Source organism: Phyllobates terribilis, unplaced genomic scaffold, assembly GCF_046119375.1.
Source record: "Phyllobates terribilis strain yellow unplaced genomic scaffold, ASM4611937v1 Scaffold_243__1_contigs__length_2969482, whole genome shotgun sequence".
In the NCBI taxonomy this organism is placed as follows: domain Eukaryota; kingdom Metazoa; phylum Chordata; class Amphibia; order Anura; family Dendrobatidae; genus Phyllobates; species Phyllobates terribilis.
In genome coordinates this window covers 1,323,189-1,348,587 of record NW_027363003.1, presented here as the reverse complement: position 1 = coordinate 1,348,587, position 25,399 = coordinate 1,323,189, and the positions used below count along the sequence as shown (strand labels likewise).

At 45.5% G+C, this 25,399-nt stretch overlaps 1 long non-coding RNA gene across 2 annotated transcripts in view; it reads left to right on the top strand.

Annotated features, from left to right (window-relative positions):
• Positions 1 to 426: 426 nt before the first annotated feature.
• Positions 427 to 25,399, top strand: part of LOC141217695 (uncharacterized) — a 44,508-nt gene continuing 19,535 nt past the window's right edge. The window contains exon 1 of one of the 2 annotated variants that reach the window (XR_012286495.1): positions 427 to 535. This is a non-coding gene — a long non-coding RNA (uncharacterized lncRNA). Of the gene's footprint in view, positions 536 to 17,981; positions 18,051 to 25,399 lie in introns of those variants that run through there. The other variant, XR_012286494.1, reaches the window with a different exon arrangement.

Sequence of the window (25,399 nt, the reverse complement as noted above, 5' to 3'; positions counted from 1 at the left end):
GTACAGGGATATACACTGTACTGATCACACCTGCCTACAGGACCTCACATATCATATATGGATCAGTACAGTATGTGATGTCCTGCAGGTTCAGGGTTGATCAGTCAGTGCAGGATCCTCTATGCAATGTCTGTGGTCGCTCTGCTGGGGCTCAGTGGGATTTATTACAGGACTCTGAATTTTCCTGCAGATCTGGTGATGCTGGAGCCGATGACCCAGAGTGACCTGATCTGCAGCAACGATGAAAGTCCTGCAATAACTTATACAGAGCCCTATCAGAGCGGCCGCTGAACTGACACTATGGAATCTTATGGAAACTCATCAGGAAGGGAGCAGCATCCTGCAGCCCCCTCCTCACTCCAGACATCTTCTCCAGACCTCATATTTACCGCCATTCACTGACCTGATCCACCAGCTCCTCTCCCGCAGGATAAAGAAGCTCCAGGCGCTGCTGTGTGATGTCAGTCCTGGAGATGCAGCACACAGCGCGCAGGGTGCGTGTCTGCCTCCCTGTGATGTGGCCGGCGTCTAAAAGGTACAGTGCGGTCCCCCTGCCAAACCTACCCCTGCCTCCGCACAAAACATTATAATGAGGGCAATCTGGCCATGGGTTCCCCTGAAGCCTCGGGCCCCGGGCGGTAGCCCAAATTGCCCTCATTATAATCCGTATATACATCAGCCCCAGTGTATCCCATGTGATGTATATACATCGTTCCCAGCGTATCCCATCTGATGTATATACATCGGCCCCAGTGTATCCTATGTGATGTATATAGATCGCCCCCAGCACATCCCCTCAGAAGTATATACATCGGCCCCATTGTATCCTATGTAATGTATACATATCATCCCCAGTGTATCCTATGTAATGTATATGCATCGGCCCCAGATTATACTATCTGATGTAAACAGCATAATTAAGTACTGTATATAGTGTGGACCTGTGTATATAGCATGTAGTGAGGTGCTGTGTGTAATATATAGTGTAGATGTGATGTGAATATAATATGTGTGTATAGCATATAGTGTGGGCTGCACATTTTATATAAAAGGCACATCTCTACACTATATAGTATACACACAGCTCCATACCATGTTTTATAACCCAGTATATAGTGTGGAGCTCTGTATATGGTGTGGACTTCCCACTAAAAGTTATGTACTCAGGCACAGCACCACACTAAATAACTATATACACAGCTCCATAGTTCATACTATAATATATATACTATAATATTTACTACATGTATATACAATGGTCCCAGTGTTTGTGTGGGTATATATATATATATATATATATATATATATATATATATATATATATATATATATATTTAGATGTTTGTAGCATATATTTTGGAGCTATGTATGCTGTGTATAATTCTCCCTATGGCCACGGCCCCACTATCAGTATTTGGTCAGTATTCGGTCAGTATTTTTTCTCAGGAGTTGGAGGCAAAACCAGGAGTGGGTGATAAATCCAGAATTGGTGACTTGTTTCTATTATACCTTTTCTCTGATTGTTCCTCACCTGGTTTTGGCTCCCACTCCTAAGAAAAAATACTGACCAAATACTGATAGTGGGGCCGTGGCCTTACACACAGTATATATAGGACATGAGAAGTGGTACTTTGCAGTGTACTGTATATATACAGAATAATACGGATACTGACAATTGCAATCAGCATACAGACAGAAGTGGTACTGTGCAGTGTATACTGTATGTACAGAATAATACAGATACTGCGGAAATAATACTGACCAAATACTGATAGTGAGGCTGTGGCCTAAGTCTCAGTATCTGTATTATTCTGCATATTTACACTGCACAGTACCACTTCTCCTGCCCTGTATACTGGGTGTAATTCTCAGTATCTTTATTATTCTGTATATATACACTGCACAGTACCACTTCTCCTGCCCTGTATACTGATGTAAATCTTAGTATCTGTATTATTCTGTGTATATAAATTGACTGCAATATTCTCAGTATCTGTAGTAATCTGTATATATACACTGCACAGTACTACTTCTCCCGTCTTGTATACTGGTTTTAATTTTCAGTATTTGTATTATTCTGTGTATATACTGTATATAGACTGCACAGTACCACTTCTCCTGTCCTGTATACGGAGTGTAATTTTCAGTATTTGGATTATTCTGTATACATATAGACTGCACAGTGCCATTTCCTCGGTCCTATTCTTGGAGAGGCTGTATTACAGTTAGGTAGAGTCATTATTGGTTTATCATTTTCTACATTCCTATGGGCAAATAAAAATACATTTTGAAATCCTGTTTAAATGGGTTATCCCAAGTTTGGAAGTTATCCCCCTTCTTATAGATAGGGGATGACTTTCTGATCACTGCGGACCTAACCACTGGGACCACCATGATCCAGAGAAACGGAACTGTGAAAAGATAAATGGAGCTGTGGTTGATGATGCGCACTGCTGCGCCATTCACGTGGGGCTCGTCAAATAACTCCTTTAGGCTATGTGCCCACGTTGCATTTATGAAGCAGAAAATTTCTGCTTCATAAATGCAAGTCCTCTCCCGGAAAAACGCATGCGGAATTCCGCACGCGTTTATCGCGCATTTTTCGCGCGTTTATCACGCGTTTTCCACATGCGGAATTGCCTTGCGTTTTTTATGCATTGGACAAAGGCAATTCTGCATGCGGAAACGCAAAATTAAATGACATGCTGCGGATTTTTGAACGCAGCATAAACGCTGCGGAAAAATCCGCAGCATGGGCATTGACATTGCGGAATGCCATTGGGGACCATGGGGTGCGGATATACATGCGTTTTTCAAGCGTTTACGCTGCGGAAATTCCGCAGCATATACGCTTGAAAAATGCTACGTGGGCACACAGCCTTAAGAGAGTGCTGAGGGCATGACCAAGAAAAGTAACACATAGGTGCGCTTGTACACATCTGTAGATGGACAAAGACAGCGGTGCACACAGCGCGCAGCGCAAAGTTCACCCTTATGTACAGCACCATACATAAAATGGCGCTATATAAAATAGAGCAGGGGTGGGAGATTAATTTTCCCAAGGGGCCACATGAGAGACCATGATTGTTGTGGAGACCAAACCAATAGGCTGAAATTAATTCTGCTCAATGTTAATATTAACATATTAATTATAATTATTTTTTATAATATAATATTTAATAATAATAAATAATAATAACTTAATATTGAGCACAATTAAGTATGCTGACATCCCCCTATATACAGTATGAGCCCTCCCACATCACCCCCTACATACAGTATGAGCCACCACATAGCCCCCTACATACAGTAAGAGCCCCACATAGCTCCTTATATACAGTGTGAGCCCCCAGATAGCGCCTTAGATACAGTATGAGCCTCCATATAGCCTCCTATATACAGTATGAGCCTCCACATAGCCTCCCATATACAGTATGAGCCTTGCGCATAGCTCCCTAGATACAGTATGAGCCCCCATATAGCTCTCTAGATACAGTATGAACCCTCGCATAGCTCCCTAGATACAGTAGATACAGTATGAACCCTCGCATAGCTCCCAGGATACAGTAGATACAGTATGAACCCTCGCATAGCTCCCTAGACACAGTAGATACAGTATGAACCCTCGCATAGCTCCCTAGACACAGTAGATACAGTATGAACCCTCGCATAGATCCCTAGACACAGTAGATACAGTATGAACCCTCGCATAGCTCCCTAGACACAGTAGATACAGTATGAACCCTCGCATAGCTCCCTAGACACAGTAGATACAGTATGAACCCTCGCATAGATCCCTAGACACAGTAGATACAGTATGAACCCTCGCATAGATCCCTAGACACAGTAGATACAGTATGAACCCTCGCATAGCTCCCAGGATACAGTATGAACCCTCGCATAGCTCCCTAGACACAGTAGATACAGTATGAACCCTCGCATAGCTCCCAGGATACAGTAGATACAGTATGAACCCTCGCATAGCTCCCTAGACACAGTAGATACAGTATGAACCCTCGCATAGCTCCCTAGATACAGTAGATACAGTATGAGCCCCCGCATAGCTCCATAGATACAGTATGAGCCCCGTGCATAGCTCCCAAGATACAGTATGAGACCCCGCATAGACTCCTAGATACAGTATGAGACCCCGCATAGCCTCCTAGATACAGTATGAGCCCCGTGCATAGCTCCCAAGATACAGTATGAGCCCCCGCATAGACTCCTAGATACAGTATGACACCCCGCATAGCCTCCTAGAAACAGTATGAGACCCCACATAGCCTCCTAGATACAGTATGAGACCCCACATAGCCTCCTAGATACAGTATGAGACCCCGCATAGCCTCCTAGATACAGTATGAGACCCCACATAGCCTCCTAGATACAGTATGAGCCCCTGCATAGCCTCCTAGATACAGTATGAGACCCCACATAGCCTCCTAGATACAGTATGAGACCCCACATAGCCTCCTAGATACAGTATGAGCCCCCACATAGCCTCCTAGATACAGTATGAGCCCCCACATAGCCTCCTAGATACAGTATGAGACCCCACATAGCCTCCTAGATACAGTATGAGCCCCCGCATAGACTCCTAGATACAGTATGACACCCCGCATAGCCTCCTAGAAACAGTATGAGACCCCACATAGCCTCCTAGATACAGTATGAGACCCCACATAGCCTCCTAGATACAGTATGAGACCCCGCATAGCCTCCTAGATACAGTATGAGACCCCACATAGCCTCCTAGATACAGTATGAGCCCCTGCATAGCCTCCTAGATACAGTATGAGACCCCACATAGCCTCCTAGATACAGTATGAGACCCCACATAGCCTCCTAGATACAGTATGAGCCCCCACATAGCCTCCTAGATACAGTATGAGACCCCACATAGCCTCCTAGATACAGTATGAGACCCCACATAGCCTCCTAGATACAGTATGAGCCCCTGCATAGCTTTTTGGTATTAATCTAAATTGAATACATTTTTAATTTTTAAATGGATAAATTTGTTAGCTAGTTATTACTAATCCTCAGATATACATCAGTTTTTTGTACACTGGTCCACACGCACATGTAGACACACACACAGGCAGTCATGCACAAACACACACGCAGTCACACACATACACACACACATGCAGTCACGCACATACACACACATGCAGTCATGCACATACACACACATACACACACATGCAGTCACGCACATACACACACATATGCAGTCACACACATACACACACATGCAGTCACGCACATACACACATGCAGTCACGCACATACACACACATACGCAGTCACGCACATACACACACATGCAGTCACACACATACACACGCATGCAGTCACACACATACACATGCATGCAGTCACGCACATACACACACACATGCAGTCACGCACATACACACACATGCAGTCACACACATACACACACACGCAGTCACACACATACACACACACGCAGTCACACACATACACACACACACGCAGTCACGCACATACACACACATGCAGTCACACACATACACACACATGCAGTCACACACATACACATGCATGCAGTCACGCACATACACACACATGCAGTCATACACACACAGGCAGTCACACACATACACACACACGCAGTCACACACATACACACACACACGCAGTCACGCACATACACACACATGCAGTCACGCACATACACACACATGCAGTCACGCACATACACACACATGCAGTCATGCACATACACACACATGCAGTCACGCACATACACACACATGCAGTCACACACATACACACACATGCAGTCACACACATACACACACATGCAGTCACGCACATACACACACATGCAGTCACGCACATACACACACATGCAGTCAGGCACATACACACACATGCAGTCACGCACATACACACACATGCAGTCACGCACATACACACACACACGCAGTCACGCACATACACACACATGCAGTTACGCACATACACACACACGCAGTCACGCACATACACACACACGCAGTCACGCACATACACACACACGCAGTCACGCACATACACGCACACGCAGTCACGCACATACACACACACGCAGTCACACACATACACACACATGCAGTCACGCACATACACACATGCAGTCACGCACATACACACACATGCAGTCACACACATACACACACATGCAGTCACACACATACACACACATATGCAGTCACACACATACACACATGCAGTCACACACATACACAAACACGCAGTCACGCACATACACACATGCAGTCACACACAGACACACACGCGCAGTCATGCACATACACACACATGCAGTCACGCACATACACACACATGCAGTCACGAACATACACACACATGCAGTCACGCACATACACACACATGCAGTCACGCACATACACACGCGCAGTCATGCACATACACACACACGCAGTCACGCACATACACACACACGCAGTCACACACATACACACACATGCAGTCACGCACATACACACACATGCAGTCACGCACATACACACACATGCAGTCACGCACATACACACACATGCAGTCACACACATACACACACATACGCAGTCACACACATACACACACATGCAGTCACGCACATACACACACATGCAGTCACGCACATACACACACATGCAGTCACGCACATACACACACATGCAGTCACACATACACACACACGCAGTCACGCACATACACACATGCAGTCACACACAGACACACACGCGCAGTCATGCACATACACACACATGCAGTCAACACTCAGTCACGCACACACGTAGTCTTGCACACACATGCAGTCTTTTACACAAGCAGTCATACACACGCAGTCACATACACTCACGCGGTCATGCACACAGTCAGACACCAGCAGGCATGCGCACACATGGTCATACACACACGGTCATGCACATGCAGTCACGCATATACGCACACGGAGTCACGTATACACATGCAGACTTGCACATATACGGGTCGCAGAAATGTGCGCACACAAACATATACAGACATATACAAAGACACATACAGACATAAACATATTTGAAGACATACAGAAAAATACATGTAAACAGACATATCACATATTACAACTGTGCTGGTCTCAGAGATGGTCTTCAATGTCCAAGGGCTACTAAATGGATTTGATGCTTACATTCATGTGATAATTTACCCCATACTGTAAATAATACTAATATTAGTGGTTTCCCTGGGAAGAAGCTAAACCACCCTAGCCACCGGTCTGAGGGTCCTTGGGATACTACAATTTAGGGTAAGCGGTCATAGGCCCTTTGGTCCATTATTCTGATACTTATACATTTGCTGATGGTGGCCCTGGGAGTTGGTATTTTAGTGGCACACTTAGTGCTTATACTCTCACCACTTGCCCTATATAGATTACCTGGGTCAACCTGTTACCACTAGCCTAAAACACCCCGCTTTTCCCAGCCTATACCTTGCATAGAGCTATATATAATCTCTGATTGGTTTTCCCCTGGGGGGCTTTCCTTACACTTACCCCTATGCACACTGTTTTTGTCTTTATTGTCTATTTGCTATTATGTATACATGTGTATTTAATAAAGATTTTGTCATATTTTTGCATAAGAAACTCCTAGTTTCTCTGTTTTTTTCCAAATTATCCTAATATTAGTGGTTTCACTAGGAGCATCAGGACCTAAGATGTTATTATACAGATGAGGGAACACTGCGAAAAATGTAATAATCTATAGTAAGGGGTATATTGGGCCTCATTTACCCCAAAAATGTCCTTGTTACCCATCCCAAGAAGTCAGAGCTCAGTGTAATGAGTACAATGCCGCACGTTACTAAATCATTGTGACGTCTATAAACATGGACCAGTGCGTCCTACTGTAAACTCTAGACATATTAGCTGTCATCCAAAGAGTAACATGACCTAAAGAATCATGGGAATCTTGGGGTGATGGCTGATAAATCTGCTTTTTAAAAATAAAATAAAAAAAATAAAAAAATTGAGGTTTTATTACTATTGATAACAAAGCCAATTTTAATAACAGACAGTATTTCTGAATAAGGCCTAATGTTACCCCTACTATTGTTAAAATATTAGCTGTCACCCCAAAGCCAAAACCAGGTGAGGAACAATCAGAAAAAGGTATAATAGAAACAAGTCACCAACTCTGCATTTATCACCCACTCCTGGTCTTGGCTCCCACTCCTGAGAAAAATACTGACTGAATACTGACCAAATACTGATAGTGGGGCCGTGGCCTAAGAGCTAAAGTCGGTCTCAGGGGGTAGGTAAGCCTTTTTATCATGCTCTCCCACTGCTAACTTTTAAAGGACGCAGAAAAGCGTTTGCCGACATATGATGTAATGGCTCCTCCAATGTCAGGTCTCTATGTATGGAGCAGGTTCAGGAGCTGAGCCCGCATCATACTGGGCAGATGCCTGTACACATAACACCGACAATGAATGGGGTATAGCTACACATTCAGGAAAAAAAATAGATGTGTAGAATCATTAAGGTCCACTGGACCACAATTCAAGTATGAAATGACCTACAACAATCCAGTAAGGATTAAATAATACAGCAGACATAATGGAGTAAATTCTTTATTTGGATAAATCAGTGATCAGACATGAAAAATACGTTAAAAAACATGTAATTGACAACTATACATTAAAACACACGTGGGGTGTAGAGACACAGCCTATGTATTGAATAGTGGTTCTCCCTAGGATGCACATATATTGGATTTCATCCAGTAAATACATGAATACAAGTAAATTAACACCATCGATATATTAAATACATAAAGTGCATGTGCAGATATATATATGTATATACCAGAATAACATCAAAGAGAAAAACAGTACATCTAATATAATAAATAGGAAAAATCTCATATAATTCTTGTGACACATAACTTGAATATATGGCCGTAATAATGTACATAGTGCAAAAGTCATTGGCCAACATAAGAATAAATATCAGGATATAATGAAGAAATAAAGATGGGATTAGCCAAATCCAGAGGCAGTATGGCACGAGCGGGGTAGGGCTGTGTGACCTCCACCCACAGGCGTTCTGCTCGCGGTTCTACAGGGAGATGCCTGTACACAGCCGGCATCTGTAACCGCAGCCATCAGAGATTGTTCTGATCGCTGCTGTTACACTGATCACTGGCTGCGGATGGGTTATCATGGCAGCTGACTATGAGAACTACTAGGATGAGTGTAAAAATAAATGTTCCTGTGCTGAGATAATCTTATAAATGTGCCCCTGCTGTGTACTGTGTAATGGCCGTGTCTGACCGTGCTGGAAAATGGTCTGATCATACCACAGCTCCTGGGCAGGAGGAAGCAAAAGAGGATACAGACAGGATCACAAATGATTATTTCTTTCAGGAAAAATATTGCTTAAAAACAGACAGCAAAATGTTTTGCCTCACAAAATGAATCAGCTGTGATCCCGTGTTGTAATGTCTGTATACTCTTTTGTCTCCCCCCCTGCCCAGGAGCTGTGGTATGATCAGACCATGGCCCTGTAAGGTCAGACACATCCATTACACAGTACAAACCAGGGGCACATTTATAAGATTATCTCAGCACAGGAACATGTTTTTAACACATCCAATTGTAGAACTTATTTTTACTCCAAGATCTATTAGTTAAAATGTACTTTGTTTGATGAAAAACCCTTTAAATTCCATAAGAGGACTGAAAAAATAAAGTAAACATATATAAAAACGTGTTAAAAATATAAACCAAATAAAAACTTATAATAATTTGAATCAACCCTTTTCCTTTATTAAGTATAAAAAAAAATAATTATATTATTATCAAAATATTCAATTAAGTGTGTTTTTGGCCGACACACTTTCCTAACAAAAGGCAATAAAATGTGATCAAAACATCTCCCCACCTCACAAAAAAAGAATAAAACATTTGCAGGTCTTAGAAAATGGACGCACAAACCCAATGGTTTTTTATTTACAAATGTTCAAATTTTTTTCATCACTAGTGTTGAGCATTCCGATACTGTAATATCGGGTATCAGCCGATATTCGCGGTATCGGAATTCCGATACTTAATTCCGATACTTTTACAATATCGAATACCGGAATCGGAAGTTCCCATAATGCCTGCGCTCTGCAGTGTCTCTGAAGGATCACAAGCTGGATGGCAGCGCTCAGCTGAGATCCAGCCTGTCATCAGAATGCCATCCCAGCGTGGGAGAATTCTACTGATCGTTTAAAAGCCGGCGGGCGGTAAAAAGCCGCCGGCTTTTAAACAATCACACAGCCCCATACTGCTTCCCTGCAGCCTCCCACCCCGATCCTCCGCTCCCCTCGCCACATCCCATCCCGATCGTAAGTTAGGACCGGGCGGGGAGCGCAGCACCAAGGAGCGGGGAGTGAAGGACCCGGGCGGGGAAGTCGGCAGTGAAAAGACTTCACCGCCGGCTTTCCCGTTCTGTGCTGCGCTTTCCCGCCGGTTATTTCAAATGAACAGCTGAGGTATCAGGTGATGCTGATCAGCTGTTCATTTGAAGTAGCCGCGGTGCCCTCAGAGGGTTCATGTGAGTTCATGCTTGACTGCATTGTATGAACTCACATGAACTTTCCCACGGTCGCACAGGTCAGCCTCACCTCCCAGACGATCAGCCCGTCATGACTGGTGTGTGTGGGTGTCTGTGCGTGTGTCTGCGAGTGTGTGCGGGGTGTCTGTGCGATGTCTGCGGGTGTGTGCGGTGTCTGTGCGATGTGTGCGGGTGTGCGCGGTGTCTGTGCGATGTCTGCGGTGTCTGTGCGATGTCTGCGAGTGTGTGCGGTTTCTGTGCGATGTCTGCGGGTGTGTGCGGTGTCTGTGCGATGTCTGCGGGTGTGTGCGGTGTCTGTGCGATGTCTGCGGGTGTGTGCGTGCAGGCAGACATAGGCCGATGTGACACTACTACTCCCATCGGCCTATGTCTGTCCCCCGTCCACTCGTGCCAGCAGGATCAGCTCGATGGGAGCAGTAGTTCCCATCAGCCTGATCCTGCTATTTAAATTGCCCTACTGTGTCCCCAATAAATTTTAAATACATGTCATTGGTGGCCAGTGGTAGCCTACAATAAATTAGTTCATACATTACCTGTCCCCGCCGATCGCCACCTAAAATAAAGTAAAAAATAAAAAACTACACCTATACTCACCTAGACACCTAATTCCCCGAAGCCATCGATCTCCTGTAATAAAATATAAAATAATAAACCACAACCTTATCCTTACCCCTCCGTAGTAGTCCACGAGTGTCCCACGATGATCTCCAGTTTAGAGCAGCCACATAGAATGTGACCGCTCTAAACCGCTGCCGCCGCTAGAATGACGGGGCCGTAAAGCAGCCGCCGCTAGAATGACGGGGCCGTAAAGCAGCCCCGTCATTGCATAAGCGGGTTCGCCGGAGTTCAGGCAGCGCTGCTCCGGTTAGCTCCTTTACGGCCCTGCTGTATCGTAAGAAATTCCCACGGTACAGCACTGCCGTAAAGGAGGTCTCCGGAGCTGCGCTGCCTGAATGCACTCCGGTGACCTCAGTCAGTGGCTCCCGCTGCCGGGAGCGGACGTGTTCCCGGCAGTGCGAGCTTACAGCAGCCATGCACAGCTGTCACCATCTCCAGATGTGACAGCTGTGCATGGGAGATCAGCGCAGGAACGTGGACAGGTAACTCTTTTTTTTTAGTAAACTAAGAATTAAATAAAATTGTGTGTTTTATTTCAAATAAATTATTTTTTCTGGGTGTAGTGTGTGTTTTTTCTTTTTAACACTTTGTAGGTTAGTAATGGGGGTGTCTTATAGACGCCCATCATTACTAACCTGGGCTTCATGGCAGCTGGCGCTGACATGAACCCCACCACTATTACCCCCTGCCACCGCACCAGGGCAACGTGGAAGAGCGAGGCTAAGTGCCAGAGTTGTCGCATCCTATGGATGCGCCATTTCTGGGGCGGCTGACGGCTGGTGTTTCTAGCCTGGGAGGGGGCCAATATTCATGGCACCCTTCCTGGGCTATTAATATCAGCCCCCAGCTGTCTGCCTAGCCTTTGCTAGCTATTAAATAGGGGGTAAGCCATGTCATTTTTTTGGGGGGGGTCCCCCATTTTAATAGCTAGTAAAGGCTAGGTATTCAGCTGGGGGCTGATATTAGTAGTCTGGGAAGCTCCGTGGGTATTACCCACTTCCCAGGCTTCAAACATCTGCCCCAGCCGTCTGCTTAACCTCCGCTAGAGCCTAAAATTATGGGGGATCCCACGCCAATTTTATTTTAAATAAATCCTTTATTTTAACACTAAATGACATTTGAGGAGTTAATAAAGATGCAGTCCCTAAATTATTATTTATTTTTTAATTAATTTTTCCCAAAAATTTTGACGTGGGCTTTGCCATATTTTTGTATGCCAGCCAGGTACAGCATCCAGCTTCTATGAACGCGCCATTTTCCAGGGCGGCTGCGGACTGCAATTTGCACCGGGGGGGGCAGAAAGCTTGGGCCTCCCTGCGCTGCAGATTCCTGCCCCCAGCTGCCTAGTTGTACCTGGCTGGACACACAAATAGGGAGAAGCCCCACGTATTGTTTTTTTAAATTATTTCAAGAAATTCATGAAATAATAAAGAAAAAAAGGGCTTCCCTATATTGTTGTGTCCGGCCAGGTACAAATAGGCAGCTGGTGGTTGGGGGCAGCCCGTTCCTGCCTGCAGTACCTGGCTGGACACAAAAATAGGGCGAAGCCCCACGTATTTTTTTTTTTAATTATTTCATGAAATTCATGAAATAATTAAGAAAAAAAGGGCTTCCCTATATTGTTGTGTCCCGCCAGGTACAAATAGGCAGCTGGTGGTTGGGGGCAGCCCGTTCCTGCCTGCTGTACCTGACTGGACACAAATATAGGGCGAAGCCCCACGTCAATTTTTTTTAATTATTTCAGGAAATTCATGAAATTATTAAAAAAAAAATGATGTGGGGCTTCGCCCTATATTTGTGTCCAGTCAGGTACAGCAGGCAGGAACGGGCTGCCCCCAACCACCAGCTGCCTATTTGTACCTGGCGGGACACAACAATATAGGGAAGCCCTTTTTTTCTTAATTATTTCATGAATTTCATGAAATAATTAAAAAAAAAAATACGTGGGGCTTTGCCCTATTTTTGTGTCCAGCCAGGTACAACTATGCAGCTGGGGGCTGGAATCCGCAGCGCAGGGAGGCCCAAGCTTTCTGCCCCCCCCCCCCCGCTGCAAATTGCAGTCCACAGCCACCCCGGAAAATGGCGCGTTCATAGAAGCGCCATCTTCTGGCGCTGTACCCAACTCATCCAGGGCCCTGGTGCGGTGGCTCACTGGGTAATAAAGGGGTTAGGGCCAGCTTGGCATTATCAGCTGGCCCTAAGCCCGAAATTCATGGGGTCACGCCAATATTAGACATGACCACCATGAATTTCTAGTAAAGTATTTAAAAAAAACACAACACCCAGAAAAAAGTCCTTTAATTGAAATAAACACACAATTCTTTATTGTTCTAAATTAAACTATACTTACTCATCCCGCAGACACTGAGAAGCGCAGGCATGCTTGCGCTCCTCAGTGTCTCTCTGTGACGGCATAAAGATGAGCCGAGGTCATGTCCAATGAACTCAGCTCACCTCATGCACGTCACTGACAGCGTGGGAAAATTCTCCTGCACTCAGCGCTTCAGCTGAGAATTTTCCCACGCTGTCAGTGACGTGAATGAGGTGAGGTCATGTCCAATGAACTCAGCTCACCTCATGCACGTCACTGACAGCGTGGGAAAATTCTCACGCTGAAGCGCTGAGTGCAGGAGAATTCTCCCACGCTGTCAGTGACGTGCATGAGGTGAGCTGAGTTCATTGGACATGACCTCGGCTCATCTGGATGCCGTCACAGAGAGACACTGAAGAGCGCAAGCATGCCTGCGCTTCTCAGTGTCTGCGGGATGACAGGCTGGATGGCAGCGTTCTGCTGCGGTCCAGCCTGTCATCTCGATGTAGCAGAGCTGAAGCTGTCCTGGGAACCATGGAAAGGTAAGGATGAGGTTGCTTTATTATTTTTTTTTACTGCAGGAGATCGTTGGCTTCAGCTGGAATGGGCGTGATGGTAAGTAGAGTTTAATTTAGAACAATAAAGAATTGTGTGTTTATTTCAATTAAAGGACTTTATTCTGGGTGTTTGTGTTTTTTTTTTTAACTTTGACTATGGGGTTAGTAATGGGGGTGTCTTATAGACGCCTCTCCATTACTAACCTGGGCTTGATGTCAGCTGGCATTATAAGCTGACATCAACCCCAACCCTATTACTCCACTGCCACCGCTACAGGGCAGTGGGAAGAGCGAGGCTAAGTGCCAGAATTGGCGCATCCTATGGATGCGCCATTTCTGGGGCGGCTGTCGGCTGGTGTTTCTAGCCTGGGAGGGGGCCAATATTCATGGCACCCTTCCTGCGATATTAATATCAGCCCCCAGCTGTCTGCCTAGCCTTTGCTAGCTATTAAATTAGGGGGGACCCCACGTCATTTTTTTGAGGGGGTCCCCCATTTTAATAGCTAGTAAAGGCTAGGTATTCAGCTGGGGGCTCATATTAGTAGCCTGGGAAGCTCCGTGGGTATTACCCCCTTCCCAGGCTTCAAACATCTGCCCCAGCCGTCTGCTTAACCTCCGCTAGAGACTAAAATTAAGGGGAACCCCACGCCAATTTTTTTTTAAATAAATCCTTTATTTTAACACTAAATGACAAGTACAGTAATCAACACTGTCACTGTACTTCATATATATGTGACTGACATGTTTCTATCTATCTAATCTATGTGTGAAGCTCTATTCTGTCTGTTACAAATTGTCGGGTACCGCTGCTGAATTGCCGGCCGACTTTTTTAAAGAGACGGTGCATGAAAACACTATTATTTTTTAAAATAAATCCTTTACACTAAATGACAAGTACAGTAAGCAACACTGTCACTGTACTCCATATATATGTGACTGACATGTTTCTATCTATCTAATCTATGTGTGAAGCTCTATTTTTTCTGTTGTAAATTGTCGGGTAAAGGTGTATGCCGCTGCTGAATTGCCGGCTTTTCGCGTAATACATTCTACATTATTCTTAGTTGTTTTACTTCATGTAGAATTAACCTACAAGGAAAGAAAGGGTTTATTTTCATTCCGATATTTGTGTCCCATTGACTTGCATTGGTTTCCGGTATCGGAATCGGCGATATTCGATACTTTTTGGGTATCGGTCCGATCCAATCCGATACGATATTTCCTGATATCGGAAGGTATCGCTCAACACTACTGATAAGTCCAAATTTGAGATCTTTTGTTCCAACCACTGTGACTTTGTGCGACGCAGAAAAGGTGAACGGATGGACTCTACATGCCTGGTTCCCACCGTGAAGCATGGAGGAGGAGGTGTGATGGTGTGGGGGTGCTTTGCTGGTGACACTGTTGGGGATTTATTCAAAATTGAAGGCATACTGAACCAGCATGGCTACCACAGCATCTTGCAGCGGCATGCTATTCCAACCGGTTTGCGTTTAGTTGGACCATCATTTATTTTTCAACAGGACAATGACCCCAAACACACCTCCAGGCTGTGTAAGGGCTATTTGACCAAGGAGGAGAGTGATGGGGTGCTACGCCAGATGACCTGGCCTCCACAGTCACCAGACCTGAACCCAATCGAGATGGTTTGGGGTGAGCTGGACCGCAGAGTGAAGGCAAAAGGGCCAACAAGTGCTAAGCATCTCTGGGAACTCCTTCAAGATTGTTAGAAGACCATTTCCCGTGACTACTGTACCTCTTGAAGCTCATCAAGAGAATGCCAAGAGTGTGCAAAGCAGTCATCAAAGCAAAAGGTGGCTACTTGAAAGAACCTAGAATATAATATAATATTTTCAGTTGTTTCACACTTTTTTGTTAAGTATATAATTCCACATGTGTTAATTCATACTTTTGATGCCTTTAGTGTGAATGTACAATTTTCATAGTCATGAAAATGCAGAAAAATCTTTAAATAAACTTTTGGTCTGTACTGTATATATAATATAATGCTACAAGCCTCCCTCTGTCTGAAGCCTTTAAAGACTTGGCAAGTGCTACATGCCTGCGCAGTCTGGCTCTAGACAGAAGAACCTATTACGTTACAGGTAAGAGGAGTGTATGGCGCCGGAGATTGCGGTATGCGTAGACACTGAACACATACCGCGATCTCCGGCGCCATACTTACCTGACCGGGAGGAGCGTTGCAGCGGTGCTTCTCTTCTCGCCGGAGACCAGGGCAGGAGTGAAGGTGTTGGAATCGGCACATGTGCATAACTCTATCCGGCGCCATTTTACTGAAGACATATTTGCAGTGTGTCTTCAGCAAAATGCCGTTGAACAGCACGGTATGGGCACGTGCGTATTCTGGCGCCGCACTGCTCCCCCGGCAGAACAGGATACAGTAGCACTGGAGCACAGGGAAGAAAGGTGAGTATGTGTTTATTTTTTTGTATGTGTGCACCGTGAAAGGGATGAGGGGTGCCATACATACCAGGAATGGGGTGTGACGGGTACCATACATACCAGGAAAGGGGTATGAGGGGTACCATACATACCAGGAAAGGGGTGTGAGGGGACCATGCATACCAGGATTGGGGGATGAGGGGTACAATGCATACCAGGATTTGGGGGGTGACTGAACCATGAAAACCAGGATTGGGGGGTGAGGGGTGCCATACATACCAGGATTGGGGGGTGAGGGGTGCCATGCATACCAGGATAGGAAAGTGGGGTTCCATGCATACCAGAATAGGGATGAGGGGTACCATGCATACCAGGATTGGGGGATGAGGGGACCATGCATACCAGGATTGGGGGATGAGGGGACCATGCATACGAGGATTGGGGGATGAGGAGGCCATACATACCAGGATTGGGGATGAGAGAGTCATGCATACCAGGATTGGGGATGAGAGAGCCATGCATACCAGGATGGGGGATGAGGAGGCCATACATACCAGGATTGGGGGATGAGGGGTGCCATACATACCCGGATTGGGATGAGGGGTGCCATGTATACCAAGATGAGGGGTACCATAAATACCAGAATAGGAATGAGGGGTACCATGCATACCAGGATGAGGGATGGGTTGCCATGCATACCAGGATGAGGGGTAACATACATAACAGGATAGGGATGAGGTGTGCCATAAATACCAAGATGAGGGATGGGGTGCCATGCACATCAGGAAGAGGGATTGAGTGCCATACATACCAGGTTTGGGAATGATCGGTGCCATACATACCAGGATGAGAGATGGGGTGCCATGCATACCGGATTGGGATGAGGGGGTGCCATGCATACCCGGATTGGGGAGAGGGGACAGGATGGGGGCAGCACAAATACCAGTGGGGGGCAGCACATACCAGCATGGGAGACCATATACCAATAAAAATGCTCGCCACCCGAGCGTAGAACAGGTTCAATAGCTAGTGTGTGTGTGTGTGTGTGTGTGTGTGTGTGTGTGTGTGTGTGTGTGTTTGTGTGTGTGTATATATATATATATTTATAATATGGTTGCCAAAAATAAAAAATCCTAGTGATTGCACAGATACGTAGCACAATGTGAATGTTAATCTATATAATTGACATTAACTAAGGGGAAATGTAAGCGTCTGTAGAACTACTAAAAGGATATCTTCATAGTGTGACAAAGTCTCTGGTAGTGTGTCAGAAGGGAGGTATGTGTCGCTGAGACTCTTAGACTCAGTGATGTGAAAACATGCAAGTTCTCATGCAGTAGGTGCAGAGAGAGTTAATAGAACCACATTTACAATGGAATGTTTTCAGTGGATAATGAAAGTGTAGGGAGGAACCTTATCCACCTTCATTCCAATCAGGGGAGTGTCTGGGCTTTAAATAGTCAGCCCTGACACTCAGGTGTGTTCAGTACCTGGGGAAACTTTGTTCTAGGAAGGAGCTAGCACATGCTGTGATGAACCTGTGTGTAGCTAATTGTGAGTGGCCAGACCTTGGCCGAGATAAGGACTCTGCTGAAAGTTCTGAAAGTTTAGCATTTTGTTTTGTCTCTTTAGCTGAATGGGCTGTGTTTTTATTTATGGACTCAAGGGTAGTTTATGACTGCTAAATAAACTAACATGAGAATTTAAAGAGACAGTATCTTGTATTTTACCTACGCATACAGCCGAGCTTGTCGCTATACCACAATAGACTCACAAGCCCAAGTGGGTACTCATATATAGTATATAATATTAAGCTCTATAAGGAATCTCCTATAAAATAAAACATCCAAAATGGATGTTTTGGGGGCCCCTGATGAAGCAAGGACGAAAGGTACATTGGTGCACATAGGACCACATCCCACATTTACTCACTTGGACATTTAAGTTGCCTTGTAACTACTGCTCCTCCATTTTGAATGTATTATTTTATAGGAGATTCTTTACAGAGTTTAATATTATATACTATATATGTGTACTCACTTGGGCTTGTGAGTGTAAGAAGCTATCTTCTTAGTAGTTCTAAAGACACTTACATTTCCCCTTGGTTATTGTCAACTATATAGATTAACATTCACATTGTGCTACATATGCGTGCAATCATTAGGATTTTTTTTGGCAAGTTATAGGCATATATCTAATATATATAATTGTCTTATCCCGTCTGTCTGTCTGTCCAGAAAATCCCGCGTCGCTGATTGGTCCGGCCGCGGCCAATCAGCGACGCGGGATTTCAGAAAAAAGATGGCGGCCGTTAGCGGCTCATCTGCCGCACGGAGGTCAGCAGGGATGCAGCCGGGAGATGACCGGCGGCGCCGCTGACCTCCATGCGGCTACCGTCGGGAGATCAGCGGCTAGGACCGCTGATCTCCCGACGGTAAGTGTGAAGGGAGGAGCGGCGCCGCCAGTCGGGATACTTCTGCTGCGAGCAGCCGGTCATCTCCCGCAGCGCCGCTCCCCGGTCCTCACTAATACAATTCGCTGATTGGTCGCGGCCGGGACCAATAAGCGATATTGGCGCCAAATTTAAACACCGCTGTGCTGATTGTGCCCGGTGTACCGCATTCATATTCTAGAATACCCGATGCGTTTGAATCCGCACACCATCTAGTATATATATATATATATTCACTACTGTCTCTATATATGTGATACTCATGTGTTGGTGACTTGGGGTCCTCCAATGTTATACTCTGTAGAATTGTCTTTTAATTTTTGCAATGTTTATTTTAGCATCAATAAGCACCTATTGTTCCATTTTGGTGGTATCTACAGTCATATACATGTATATACATACAGCATATATATACTGTATAAGATCTGATGTCTGTAGTCACAGTATGTCAGCAATGTACAGTATGTACTTTATTGTGCACTGACATTAGATCATATATGCCCTGGACTGATCCTGCACCGACTACCAGACATCACATTGTATAGATGGCAGTATAGATATAATCTGTGATGTCCTGTACAGGGCCGGCTCCAGGTTTTCGTAGGCTCAAAAGAGTCTCAGTGGGCCCCTTTAACACATACCACAATTCATGATGCACAGATAAGGCGGAGAAATATAGATATAGTACAATGCCAAAGATTTCACTTACCGTATTTTTCGGACTATAAAGACGCACTTTTTTCCCTCCAAAATGTTAGCTACGCTGTGTGCCGGCTATGAAGGAGAGTGAAGTCACTGCTCCCCGCGCACACAGTCCCGGCATGGGGAGCAGTGACTTCTGGCAGCTGATCTCTCCTTGTGAGCCACGCATGGCAGTGATGTCATGCGCGGCTCACATGGAGAGATCAGTGCGGGCAGACAGGACGCAGCGCTGGAGGAGAGAAGAAAGGTGAGTATCAGTGGTTTTTGTTTTTTTTATGTGCAGCATGATGGGGATTAGGGGGACCATGCATACCAGGATAAGGATTAGGGGGACCATGCATACCAGGATAAGGATTAGGGGGACCATGCATACCAGGATAAGGATTAGGGGGACCATGCATACCAGGATAAGGATTAGGGGGACCATGCATACCAGGATAAGGATTAGGGGGACCATGCATACCAGGGTAACGCTGAGGGGGCCATACATACCAGGGTAACGCTGAGGGGGCCATACATACCAGGGTAACGCTGAGGGGGCCATACATACCAGGGTAACGCTGAGGGGGCCATGTGCAGCATGATGGGGATTAGAGGTGCCATCCATACCAGGACAGGGATGAGGGGTGCCATGCATACCAGGACAGGGATGAGGGGTGCCATGCATACCACTATACCAGGTGTGGCAAGTCGACTTGCTCGGCTCTCCTGGAGGCAGACTCAGGACACACGTTCTCAGGTTTTCCTTTCTGCTGGTTTAATATCAGCCATAAACTCATGCAGGTTTCACAGGAAAAACAAACATGACCCCTCTGGGTTAAACGAAAAAAACAAAACAAAGTATAACTCAGTCCATAGATGAGCGGGTTCCGCCCGCTCTCGGTAGCATAAACTGCACTGCTAAAGTCCATGTGAAAAGCTCTGCAGCTTCCACAATACTGTCTGGAGACTTCCCTCTCCCAGACCACACTCCAGAGAAAAAAAAAAAGGGACTGAGCTTTTACACATTGCTCAGCCACACCCTGAGGGGAGGTAGGGGGAATGGCGTCCCGCCCTCTTTGCCATTCCCATAAAACCGCACACCCTTTAACAAAGTAAGCCTACCAGCATATAACACGCTGGCAGAAAAATAAAGTCGGTCTTAGTTCACACAGGAGAGCATCCTGAGTGACACATACCTCCCCTCACATATAAAACCAGTGACACTGTCACACAGGGTAAGGATGAGGGGTGCCATGCATACCGGGACAGGGATGAGGGGTGCCATGCATACCGGGACAGGGATGAGGGGTGCCATGCATACCGGGACAGGGATGAGGGGTGCCATGCATACCGGGATAGGGATGAGGGGTGCCATGCATACCGGGATAGGGATGAGGGGTGCCATGCATACCGGGATAGGGATGAGGGGTGCCATGCATACCGGGATAGGGATGAGGGGTGCCATGCATACCGGGATAGGGATGAGGGGTGCCATGCATACCGGGATAGGGATGAGGGGTGCCATGCATACCGGGATAGGGATGAGGGGTGCCATGCATACCAGGATGGGGATGGGGACCACGTATAAAAGGGGGGGCATATATACCAGGATGGGGGATATTGTCAGAATTGGGGGACATTACCCCTATACCAGTGTCAGCAGAAGACCCCCTCCCCCTTAAAAGTGCATCATGAACACATTTTTGGCTTAAATTTTTTTTTTATTATTTTCCTCCTCTAAAACCTAGGTGCATCTTATAGTCCGAAAAATACGGTACTTCTTACATTTCATGAGTGATATCTATTGTAAATTCTATAATAGCTCAGAAACCGGCGAATCCTCACAGTGCATGGGGCGTGTCAAGGGGGGATTCAAAAGTTTTCATTTTAGACTGTACATTATAGTCCTCCAAACAGTATTATGGGCACTACATAGTCCTCCATACAGTATTATGGGCACCACATAGTCCTCTATACAGAATGGGCTCCATACTGAATAATGGACCCCATATAATGTTCCATACAGAATAATAGGCCCCATATAATGCTCTATACAGAATAATGAACCCCATATAATGCTCATTACACCATAATTGACCCCATATATTACTCCATGCAGAATAATGGGCGTCATGTAATATGCCATACAGAATAATGGGCCCCATATAATGCTCCATAGAGAATGGGCCCCATATAATGCTCCATAGAGAATGGGCCCCATATAATGCTCCATAGAGAATGGGCCCCATATAATGCTCCATAGAGAATGGGCCCCATATAATGCTCCATAGAGAATGGGCTCCATACATAAAAAAATAAATAAAATACTCACCTCTCCTCATACCCTGCTGGCTACAGGTCCTGTCTCTTCAACACTGAGACGTCACAGAGTCAGAAGACGCAGAGGAGACTGGACCTGCGGCCAGCAGGGTATGACGAGAGGTGAGTATTTCAAACACCGTAAAGCACGGGGGGGGGGTGGTTACACCGGGCCCCCCCAACTCACAGGCCCAATAGCGTTCCAGTGTCCCCAACTGTGAGTGCCCCCCCCCCCCCTCTTGCCCAGGGCCCTGGCACTTGCCCTGGTGCAATGGGTGGTTATGCCGGCTCTGGCCCTGTAGCTGGTGCAGGATCAGTCTGGGGCAGGGGTCTGTATAGTAAGGTCTGAAGTGTCTCGATCTCAGGTCCGATGTGATTTGAACATTCATACAGATCGAGAGCTGATGATCTCACACTGACAGCACGACCCCAACCTGCTTGAAGGGTCCATCTGCTACAATAAATCTTTCTGATCCTCAGCAGAGCGACCATAGATAACATTCAGGATCTGGCCCTGGACTTGTCAGGAGGTGAGCAGCATCCTGCCACTTCCACACTCTACAAAAAGTATAAATCTCCTGTCCTGACCACTATCCGGAGCTCAGGCTAAGGCCACGGCCCCACTATCAGTATTTGGTCAGTATATTTTCTCAGGAGTGGGAACCAAAACCAGGTCAGTAACAATCAGAGAAAAGGTATAATAGAAACAAGTCACCAATTCTGCATTTATCACCAACTCCTGGTTTTGTCTCCCACTCCTGTGAAAAAATACTGACCGAATACTGACCAAATACTGATAGTGGGGTCGTGGCCTTACAAGAATCAAAGATGTCTGCCCTCTCGTACTGCTCAGCGGCTGAAGCTTCTCTCCGGCAGGCATAAGAACGTGGCCTGTGCCGGCTGTTCTGGGCTGCAGATGCCCAGCTGGCACATGTACACAATGAAAGATACAGGGCCGCCCTGCAGTCTGTAAAGAAGCAGCTGCTTGGCCACCGGCCTGGAGGGCATGTGCCCCTCTGGCCCACCTCGCCCCTGGTCAATATGATACCATCTTTTTCATTAGTTGGTGAGGTTAGAAGAAATTTCACTCCAAGACAGTGGATTTTGTACTTTATTCCAGTATATTTATACACAGAAAACATGGCAATGAAAAACAAGTAGATGCACGTGCATAAAAATGTCCCAACATTAATTAAAAAAAACCTTTAAGATACAGATAATACTTGTATACAAAAATATTAACACATTTTCAAATTGTATATAAAGTGCACAAAAGTCAATAGCCCTGACATATAGTGTACACAGGGTCCCCCCACATGGTATACACAAAATACAATGTCATCCAGGAAATAACAAAAAATAACAAATACATTTAATCTATTCTGAAATCCCATGTCTATACAAGATAATAATATGTAAAATTCTACAGTGTCAAAGAAATGAGCTAGAGACTACTACATGGCGATGATGCCTCCAACAAGATAATGCCCAGCTAATGCTGTAAATGATACAAATATTACCAGTCACCCAATTAGACACATGAGGTCCGGGCAAGTGATTTTCTACAGTTCATTGACCTCTATGATGACATCTAATATTTTCAATCATTTATAGAGCGGGGTACATTGGGCCTCATTAATAAATCTGCTCACTAGAAAACTAGTTGCCCATACTAACCAATTAGAGCTCAGCTAAGGTTGTTTTAACTGACCTGGAAAAGTAAAAGCTGTTCTGTGATTGGCTGGGATAAGTAAAAAGGCTGTTTTAATAAATGATTCCCAATGTACCAAGCCCCGCCATAAATGTTATTGATTACAGTAGGGGCCACAATATCCCATGTGTATAGTCATCACATTCATCTTATTGTCTGCGGTTACCTTGGGACATGCTACATTGAGATGTAAGAAGATGATATCAGTGGGGTCCATGAGGCAGAGCAGTGTGTGGTACGTGTGACATTTCCTAATATCGAGCAATCAATACTGTACCTTGGTCTGGAATGCAAAGTCTGCGTGGACAAGGAAGGGGCTCCCAGATGCCAGCTGTAAAACCCGTCGCTCCACCATCACACGCTCATCACCGTCAGCAAGCAGGGCTCTTTTGCCGATGATCTTAACAGCAAAATGTTTGCGGGTAGATGAATCTTCCGCCAGCAGGACCGTTCCATAGCATCCCCGGCCAAGCACTTGATGGAATAATAATCTCCTCTTGATGGTATCAGAGACTGTGCTTTTGGAGCTAGTTGGCCGAACACCGCTGCTTCCTTCAGCTTCTTCAGCCTTCTGCTTTAGATCCATGGGTTTCTGTCCTAATGTAATTCTTCTTCTTTTCTTCTCCTTTTTGTCCCCTGATGAGATGAAGATGGCTCCTCTCTTCTTGGCTCCCATCTTCTGACTTTCTATCTTCTCCTTTTCTTCCACTTCTTCTTCTTTCTTCTGGACAGGTTGTTTTGTCCTGTTGACTGAAGACTTCCTCTCATCATCAGATGTGTCATGGGAAGGTCTTCGTGTCTTCACTCTTTCTCTGCTCACCACAATCTCCTCCTCTTTTGTATCCATATTATTGCTTTGCTTAGAGTTAGCCGACATCTCCTCCACTGTTGTTGGTCAATTCCAACTGTCACTTCCAACTGTCACTCAGTGCACTTCATATGGAATCATCATGCATGCACCACCACTGGTCATGTGATCAGCATCTGACCAATGATATTTAAGAGATAAATGAAAATTAGCTGAGATTAAATATTCAGGTAATATTCAGATATTCTGTGGAACACAAGGTCCCACATTTACTAATAGTAATAGTACTGCACTAAGTCGCCAATTTAATTTACATTGTTACTACAGAGCATCAGATGAATGTAATATAATAAATATTAGCAAGATGTATGATTTCCATCCACTCTACGTATCATAGAAATACAGATGTACTATCTTTTTATATAGAGATGTAGCAGAAGCCATCCTGATTGTTTGCAGCATGCTATGGTGATAGAGAAGCATGCATGACTGTGCCATGCAAATGGTGAGGAGCACCAAAATGGGACATATGATTCACGTAGCCAGGGGCGTAATGTCCGCGGTCGCAGTGGCAGTCACTGCGACCGGGCCCAGGGGGGGTTGGGGCTTGTAAACGCCAGCAGAAATTTCAACAGGATGTGTGTATCGCAGTGCACAGTCGCTTCGGGTCCGTGCATGACAAATCAGGGGCTGGGGTGTCTGGGGCCCACCAGGGACATTTACTCCAGGGGCCCACACGGGCCCACCCACCCTTCAGCTATTTGCAAATACCTGTTAGCCGTTATACCCATTATATTGGCGGCTCCTGCCCATCACTGTGCCCTCACCAGAACTGCGATGTACAATTACTGTAGTTTGCATTAAAGGGTTTTTATTGGTGAAAACAAGTTATCAGCGATGCACAGGTTGGGAAGG